The sequence below is a fragment of the Salvelinus sp. IW2-2015 genome, linkage group LG27 (genome assembly GCF_002910315.2).
Source record: "Salvelinus sp. IW2-2015 linkage group LG27, ASM291031v2, whole genome shotgun sequence".
Taxonomy (NCBI): Eukaryota; Metazoa; Chordata; class Actinopteri; order Salmoniformes; family Salmonidae; genus Salvelinus; species Salvelinus sp. IW2-2015.
Window position 1 is genome coordinate 37,136,057 of NC_036867.1, and position 9,430 is coordinate 37,145,486.

The 9,430-nt window shown below is 41.4% G+C and overlaps 1 pseudogene; it reads right to left on the reverse strand.

The window, feature by feature from the left end:
• LOC111953373 (ATP-binding cassette sub-family C member 4-like) overlaps positions 1-8,044 on the reverse strand; it is a 46,336-nt pseudogene extending 38,292 nt beyond the window's left edge.
• Between the last annotated feature and the right edge of the window lie 1,386 nt (positions 8,045-9,430).

Here is a 9,430-nt window from a genome sequence, read left to right on the forward strand (position 1 = left end):
AAAGTCTTCGCCTCACTGTGCGTGCAGATGCACTCACACCTGCCTGCTGCCATTCCTGAGCAAGCTTGAATCAACTTTAGGAGATGGTCCTGGCGCTTGCTGGACTTTCTTGGGCGCCCTGAAGCCTTCTTCACAACAATTGAACCGCTCTCCTTGAAGTTCTTGATGATCCGATAAATGGTTGATTTAGGTGCAATCTTACTGGCAGCAATATCCTTGCCTGTGAAGCCCTTTTTGTGCAAACCAATGAGGATGGCACGTGTTTCCTTGCAGGTAAKCATMGTTGACAGAGGAAGAACAATGATTCCAAGCACCATCCTCCTTTTGAAGCTTCCAGTCTGCTATTCGAACTRAATCAGCATGACAGAGTGATCTCCAGCCTTGTCCTCGTCAACACTCACACCTGTGTTAACGAGAGAATCACTGACATGATGTCAGCTGGTCCTTTTGTGGCATTCAGATAATTAGCATGGCAAAGAGGGTCCTTTGCAATTAATTGCAATTCATCTGATCACTCTTCATAACATTCTGGAGTATATGCAAATTGCCATCATACAAACTGAGGCAGCAGACTTTGTGAAAATTAATATTTGTGTCATTCTCAAAACTTTTGGCCACGACTGTATATATAGATTTTGTTTGATAAAATATAGAATTTGGCCTTTACTACTGTAGCCCATATATTCACAGTGAATAACATTCATAAAATGACAACAACAAAAAAATGTCAAAAAATAAATCATAAAGGAATATGCTTCTAGTAGATATAAGAAAGCTCAGGAAATATTTTTGTTTTTTTGGACACATATTTAACCCCTTATTTTTGATGGCACAAAAAAACTTCATACTTCCATTCATTTGTATGGTCTACCTTCAGATGAGTTCCCGTGACACAGAGAGCACCATTATGTTCATGAGAGTCTCCCCTTTCCACAGTGGGGTCGTGTTAGTTTGTAGCCCAAACGGTTGGGACGCTACAGACGCTCATTAGCGTTACTGACTTCTGAAGAGTCCAGTGGGGCCTGTAGACCATAGAGTGGTTATATTAGTTAGTAGGCCAAAACGTTTGGACGCTGCAGACATTTTTCGTGAGAAGGCCAATTTTCGGGATGTCTAATGGTCTGACAAAGAGTGCTATAGCTCTGCTACTTTCCACCACAGATGCGGGAAGGCCCCTCCACAAAAAGACCTAGCTAGCTAGCCAAAAGACAAAGTCAACCAGTTCCTTTATAAGTTGCAGTTAATTTTCTCAAATCGTGTTTGTCCGTTTCCCCATGCAAAAAAAACATCTCTAGTTTAAACTGACAGATTTTGATGGGGATTTTTTTCCTGATGATGTTCATTAGATTCAGATGCGTCAATAGACTGAAGGATTTTAACAAAGATTTTTCACTCAGAGGAAACATGGAAGAACTACAGAATGACTATTACAGCTTTTGTGCACTTTGCTCCAGCCAGGAATACGGGAGGTAGTGTTTTGGAAAAGGGAATTCCACAAATGCCCCAGACATTCCACTAAAAGCTACCATAGAATACAATAACATTCAGAGACAAATACATGAAACTTCTCCTCATGTTAAACAACAAAGAGAAACAGAAAGGAGACTACGACCAGGTCTCATGGCTGGATAGTGTTGGCTGTTCATGGTGAGAGGGATCAGGGGACCAGACCTGTGATGTAACTGAAACCTGTTTGTTGGCAGCTGGTGAAGTGCATGTGGCTTTGCTCCCTCTGTGAGTCCCTGCTAGGGGTGCCTGGCCCTCAGCCAAAGACTATAAACCGCACATGCAGACATGCACACACTATTTACAGTGCCTTCAGAAAGTATTCATAACCCTTGACTTATTCTACATTTGGTTTGTTTTGTTGTGCCTGAATACAAAATGGATTACATTGATTTTATTTCTCACCCATAATGACAAAGTCAAAACATATTTTTTGAATTTTTTGCAAATGTATTGAAAATAAAATACAAAAATATCTCATTCATACAAGTATTCAAACCTTTGAGTCAAGTCTGGCTATTTAAACAGCTTGACAGCTTGGGGGTAGAAGCTGTCTTGGAGCCTGTTGGTCTGAGAGCCAATGCTCCAGTACCGTTTGCCGGATGGTATAGACCACACGGAAAGTTGCATTAATCCGATTTTTTATATGAATAAAGACATGCCAAAATTCTGCATTTTAACATCTCCCTCTGTGCACCCACTTCTAGGAATAATTTATCCCACTTAAAACCTCTTAGGACGTAAGGTCCCCATTAAGGGACCTGCGTGGTTCTTGTACAGGTTCCGACTAACATTTTCACTTATAAATCAATCTGTGGATACCGTAGATTGAAAGGGCTTGCATTGAGTGATAGCCCTGGTTCCCTCGGATACAGTAGTATAACATTTTTAGAAGCATTGGACCAGAACCTTGATACTGTTTGACGTCTAAATTGGAACATTAGTCATGAAGATTAGSCTATTAGCCTGTGTGACGCAGGATGTTAAATCTGAAACCACTTGAAGCTGGGATGTCCCTCCTACCATTTAATTTGCTCTTCAGACTGTCCATCAACCATGGCTGAGCATACATCACAGCCACGGAGAAAGCACATGCCTGCAATCGTTACATCGTAGCGCAGCAGGAGAGAGTGGTTTCATCACGATAGCCTATTCGACTAATAGACATTCATCTAAAATAATAGATTTTAAACAAAAAAACACTTTGTTATAGACAGACAAGATTAATATGAGATGAAAGGAGAGTTCCTAACGAGTTCAGGAAGCCAAGCTAAAGCTCTGTTAGACGTTCACAGCGATGGGTGCGGACATTTTGATCAAGAGCGACCTTTAGAAAACATGAACATTTTCTCCAACAAAACATACAGAAATGTATTTTACAGTTATAAGGAAGGTGAAATCTTAGTCGTTTTATAATTTTCTTATGCTATATTTAGAAAGCATATACAGTAAGTCATTTCAAGCCTTATTCATACAGTTTTGTTGAATAGGAAATAACACCATATAAAATATGTCACTGTGTACTGGAGCATGTGTCCTCAAAAGTGTCAACACCTCAAGATTTGTACCTTGTCAGCTCGGGGATTCGATCTTGCAACCTTTCGGTTACTAGTCCAACGCAATAACCACTAGGCTACGCTGCCGGCCCATATGACAAGAAACCTGTCTATTTTCCTCGAAAGTACATAATGTCACGATTCCAAAGCTATACGATATTACAGATAGGAAGTTTATTACCTCACATCTGGGAAAAGATTTGTAAAGTTGTACTTTTTGTTGACGAAATTCATGCTAATGTTGGGTCCTTGGAGGAGAGCGCTCCTTGTCCCAGAATCTTCCAGAATGCACAGCGCGGCCCAGTGACGTTGCATGGTCAAGGTTTCCTATCTCCTCAAAAGTATATCTGTCGTTGCGATTTTTAGACCACTCTGAGGCACATCGATCTGCAGGTTGAACATGGTGAGATTATAGACTCCTAAATTGATAGTGCAGTTTGTTTAGGGATTTTACAACTAACTGCAGTAGCTACTTTACATGCTGATATTGTCTTTGGTATGATTGTGTGTAACTACCTTTGCTACAAAGCTAGCAAGTCAGCCAGCCAATAGAGAGAGCATTACATTGTGGATTTTGTAATTGACTTGAGCTGGAACCGATTTCCACAACAATTTTCCATGTTGCTACCAACCTTATTATAACACCAAAATTAAACATTTGTTCACAAAAAAAAGAAATGTTCTCACAGTGTTATTTAACACTATACATTTAWGGAATTTGTGTTTTTTGATGGATTTCTCCTTTAAGTTGAACATGTACTCTGTAACGAACTTCGTCGGGAGAAGGAGAAGAGGACCACGGTGCAGCGTGGTAAGTGTTCATATTACTTTAATAAAATATGAAATACTTGACAAAACAACAAAAACGACAAACGAACAGTTCTGAAAGGTGACGACACACAAAACAGAAAACAACCACCCACAAACACAGGTGGGAACAGGCTACCTAAGTATGATTCTCAATCAGAGACAATGATAGACAGCTGCCTCTGATTGGGAACCATACCAGGCCAAACACATAGAAATACAAAACAAGGACAACATAGAACACCAGACATAGAATGCCCACCCAAACTCACGCCCTGACCAACCAAAATAGAGACATAAAAAGGATCTCTACGGTCAGGGCGTGACATACTCTTTATGGCAGAATGTTCAAATTAGGTGAAATACTGCCAAAAATGCCGAAGTTACACTACACAAAAGGTATTCATTTATTTTCTGGTCTTTGATATCCAATATCTTTGATATTGGGGCAGCAGGGTAGCCTAGTGGTTAGAGCGTTAGACTAATAACTGAAAGGTTGCAAGTTCGAATCCCCGAGCTGACAAGGTACAATCGGTCATTCTGCCCTTGAAAAGGCAGTTAACCCACTGTTCCTAGGCCGTCATTTGTTCTTAACTGACTTGCCTAGTTAAATAAAGGTTAAATAAAAACATTTTTAAAATTTATTTTTATTTAAATATAGCTGCAGGCAGCCATGGCAGGGTTCAAGCACCATCGCTCCACAGCGCCACCATCAAGACAAAAGACTGAGACAGTACAAGGAATGAGAATGTTAAAGGGATTGATGGCATCTAGCTGAGGGTCGTTGGTTTATCATACTCTTTGTGTATCCAGCTAATAGAAATAAACATATACAGTTGAATCTGAAGTTTACATACACCTTAGCCAAATACATTTAAACTCAGTTTTTCGCAATTCCTGACATTTAATCCTAGTAAAAATTCCCTGTCTTAGGTCAGTTTGGATCACCACTTTATTTTAAGAATGTGAAATGTCAGAATAATAGTAGAGAGAATTATTTCAGCTTTTATTTCTTTCATCACATTCCCAGTGGGTCAGAAGTTTACATACACTCAATTAGTATTTGGTAGCATTGCTTTTAAATTGTTTAACTTGGGTCAAACGTTTTGGGTAGCCTTCCACAAGCTTCCCACAATAGTTGGGTGAATTTTGGCCCATTCCTCCTGACAGAGCTGGTGTAACTGAGTCATCCTTGCTTGCACACGCTTTTTCAGTTCTGCCCAACATTTTCTATGGGACTGAGGTCAGGGCTTTGTGATGGCCACTCCAATACCTTGACTTTGTTGTCCTTAAACCATTTAGCCACAACTTTGGAAGTATGCTTGGAGTCACTGTCCATTTGGAAGACCCATTTGCGAACAAGCTTTAACTTCCTGACTGATGTCTTGAGATGTTGCTTCAAATGTCCCACAATTTCCCTACCTCATGATGCCATCTATTTTGTGAAGTGCACCAGTCCCTCCTACAGCAAAGCACCCCCACAAATTGATGCTGCCACCCGTGCTTCAGTTGGGATGGTGTTCTTCGGCTTGCAAGCATCCCCCTTTTCCCTCCAAACATAACGATGGTCATCATGGCCAAACAGTTCTATTTTTGTTTCATCAGACCAGAGGACATTTCTCCAAAAAGTACAATCTTTGTCCCTATGTGCAGTTGCAAACCGTAGTCTGGCTTTTTTATGSCGGTTTTGGAGCAATGGCTTCTTCCTTGCTGAGCGGCCTTTCAGGTTATGTCGATATAGAACTCATTTTACTGTGGATATAGATAGTTTTGTACCGGTTTCCTCCAGCATCTTCACAAGGTCCTTTGCTGTTGTTCTGGGATTGGTTTGCACTTTTCGCACCACAGTACGTTCATCTCTAGGAGGCAGGAAGCATTTCCTTCCTGAGCAGTATGACGGCTGTATCGTCCCAAGGTGTTTATACTTGCATACTATTGTTTGTACAGATGAAAGTGGTACCTTCAGGTGTTTGGAAATTGCTCCCAAGGATGAACCAGACTTGTTGAGGGCTACAATTTTTTTTCTGAGGTCTTGGTTGATTTCTTTTGATTTTCCCATGATGTCAAGCAAAGTTTGAGTTTGAAGGTAGGCCTTGAAATACATCCACAGGTACACCTCCAATAGACTCAAATGATGTCAATTAGCCTATCAGAAGCTTCTAAAGCCATGACATTTTCTGGAATTTTCCGAGCTGTTTAAAGGCACAGTCAATTTAGCGTATGTTAACTTCTGACGCACTGGAATTGTGATACAGTGAATTATAAGTGAAATAATCTGTCTGTAAACAATTGTTGGAAAAATMACTTGWCATGCACAAAGTAGATGTCCTAACCGACTTTCCACAAATTTCTTGTTAACAAACTATAGTTTTGGCGTGGTTGAAAAACGAGTTTTAATGACTCTAACATAAGTGTATGTAAACTTCCGACTTCAACTGAACCATTTTAGCTACTATTGTAGTTTTTACCTTCGGACTTCATTGACCAGTGCTGAGAAGGGCTTTTCCCAGGCATACATTTTGATGATCCTGATTCCAGACACCACTTCATTCATGGTGCGTATTCTACTGTCTGTGAGGACAGCAGTTTTACTCCTGCAAGAAAAGGACTTCAMTCATATCTCCTCCTTGTGAACAAAAACTTCGGACGTTTCCTGAGTTTAACGAACTGACGGCAATGTTTAAATTGCATGTAACTAAGATAACTCTTTCGTAGAATCAGAGAAGGCTGCATTGCTTAAGGGTTTCATCACGCCTAATCAAAACTATTACTTCCAGCACTTGTGTCGTTGATCGTATGAACAACTGCCCAAGCAAGWGTTCACGGTTCAATTGCCAGCCAACATATGAAGCTAACTTTTCTTCAAACGTACTTAGAGTGTTCCAAAAGGTAAATTATTAGTCAAAACTAAAGAGGGGTTTAAAACAAGAACATCATTAACATATAGGTTGACCTATGGGTTWTCATTTAACAGGTAGCTCTGACATAATCACTTTAGCATAGGAACCACTCACTGGAAAAACGTTGCCCCCTATAGATAAGGACATGGTCAACTTTTCTCAAGAAGACCCCACTCTAAGTTCAAGTCATGTCATGTAACGTATGTAATTCACCTGAGGGAGCCGAAGAGCTTTCCAAACATGGTCTGTAGTGGCATGAGGAACAAAAGGACAGCCACGCCTGCCAGGCACGACGGGCCAATCTCATACCACAGGAGTATGATAACCACCACAGCCTGCAGAGGTGCTATCCAGAGGTAGTGCAGATTGGTGGTCACCTACAAAGACCAGTGATCCTTGGTTCATTTAGCTGTTACATAATGTTTCTAAGTAGTTGCATTTAGCATAACAAACATGATAATGCGAGCTGGATTCAGGACCTAATACAGCAGCCAACAGGCCACGCTTGTCATCATACCACTGAAGAAGCTACATGGGCTCCCCATGTTATATACATTTATATTCTTTCAGTCTGGTTTGAGTTTAGCATCGGACTATTGTAAACATTTGTGCTAAGCAACCATCTGCATTTTCCAMTCATCCATTACMTTGTTCTCTCTGTGGATTTAACTTATGTACTTTAGTTGCAAGGACAGGATGACAGACGGCTCAAAGGCATTCCAGATATTGGTGCATTCCATTCCWGTACATTTGACGAATGGTCAATTGTTATATAAGCTAMAGCCATACTCTTCAGAAACCTATGGAATGAAGGGTTATGATGTGCTCAACCATTTCATCCAAAGTAACCGCATGTCTTCATGCACGTCTTGCTTTTACCTCATCAAACTTGTTGACATCGTTGGATAGCAGGTTCACTATTTGGCCTGTGGTTGTTTTTCCCATCGCTGCGCTGCTGAGACACAGGGCCTATGGGGGAATTACATGTACTAGTAAATTGTTCTTGAAGATTTTAATTTGTATAATGCTGTATGCAAGTATGTAGTGTATAATGACCTTATTGTAGATCATGTGACACATGGCCACTCGTATCTTCATGCCGGTCCTTAGGACGTGGTAGTAATAATGAATTTGGAGGACGGTCAGTGCAACAGTGGACAGAGAGATACCAGCAGCGTAGGCTAAGGCCTCATACAGTGCATCCATATTATCAGGATCGTACTTCTCAAAGTATTGGATCAGCTTTCCCAAGAACACTGGCTGGATCACCTTAATCACCTCCTATTGGGGGAACAAGAGAGAGGCTAGCAGCGATTTCGCCTGAACTCAAATTCCACTTATTACACTGTAAAAGCTGACATACAGTGGGGAGAACAAGTATTGATCCACTGCCGATTTTGCAGGTTTTCCTACTTACAAAGCAGGTAGAGTCTGTAATTTTTATCATAGGTACACTTCAACTATGAGAGACGGAATCTAAAACAAAAATCCAGAAAATCACATTGTATGATTTTTAAGTAATTAATTTGCATTTTATTGCATGACATAAGTATTTGATACATCAGAAAAGCAGAATTAATATTTGGTACAGAAACCTTTGTTTGCAATTACAGAGATCATACGTTTCCTGTAGTTCTTGACTAGGTTTGCACACACTGCAGCAGGGATTTTGGCCACTCCTCCCTACAGATCTTCTCCAGATCCTTCAGGTTTCGGGGCTGTCGCTGGGCAATCGGAGTTTCAGCTCCCTCCAAAGATTTTCTATTGGGTTCAGGTCTGGAGACTGGCTAGGCCACTCCAGGACCTTGAGATGCTTCTTACGGAGCCACTCCTTAGTTGCCATGGCTGTGTGCTTCGTGTGTTGTCATGCTGGAAGACCCAGCCACGACCCATCTTCAATGCTCTTACTGAGGAAGGAGGTTGTTGGCCAAGATCTCGCGATACATGGCCCATCTATCCTCCCTCAATACGGTGCAGTCGTCCTGTCCCCTTTGCAGAAAAGCATCCCCAAAGAATGATGTTTCCACCTCCATGCTTCACGGTTGGGATGGTGTTCTTGGGTTGTACTCATACTTCTTTCTTCCTCCAAACACGGCGAGTGGAGTTAGACCAAAAAGCTCTATTTTTGTTCTCATCAGACCAACATGACCTTCTCCCATTCCTCCTCTGGATCATCCAGATGGTCATTGGCAAACTCAGACAGGCCTGGACATGCACTGGCTTAAGCAGGGGACCTTCGTGCGCTGCAGGATTTTAATCCATGACGGCGTAGTGTGTTACTAATGGTTTTCTTTGAGACTGTGGTCCCAGCTCTCTTCAGGTCATTGACCAGGTCCTGCCGTGTAGTTCTGGGCTGATCCCTCACCTTCCTCATGATCATTGATGCCCACGAGGTGAAATTTGCATGGAGCCCCAGACCGAGGTTGATTGACCGTCATCTTGAACTTCTTCCATTTTCTAATAATTGCGCCAACAGTTGTTTCCTTCTCACCAAGCTGCTTGCCTATTGTCCTGTAGCCCATCCCAGCCTTGTGCAGGTCTACAATTTTATCCTGATGTCCTTACACAGCTCTCTGGTCTTGGCCATTGTGGAGAGGTTGGAATCTGTTTGATTGAGTGTGTGGACAGGTGTCTTTTATACAGGTAACGAGTTCAAACAGG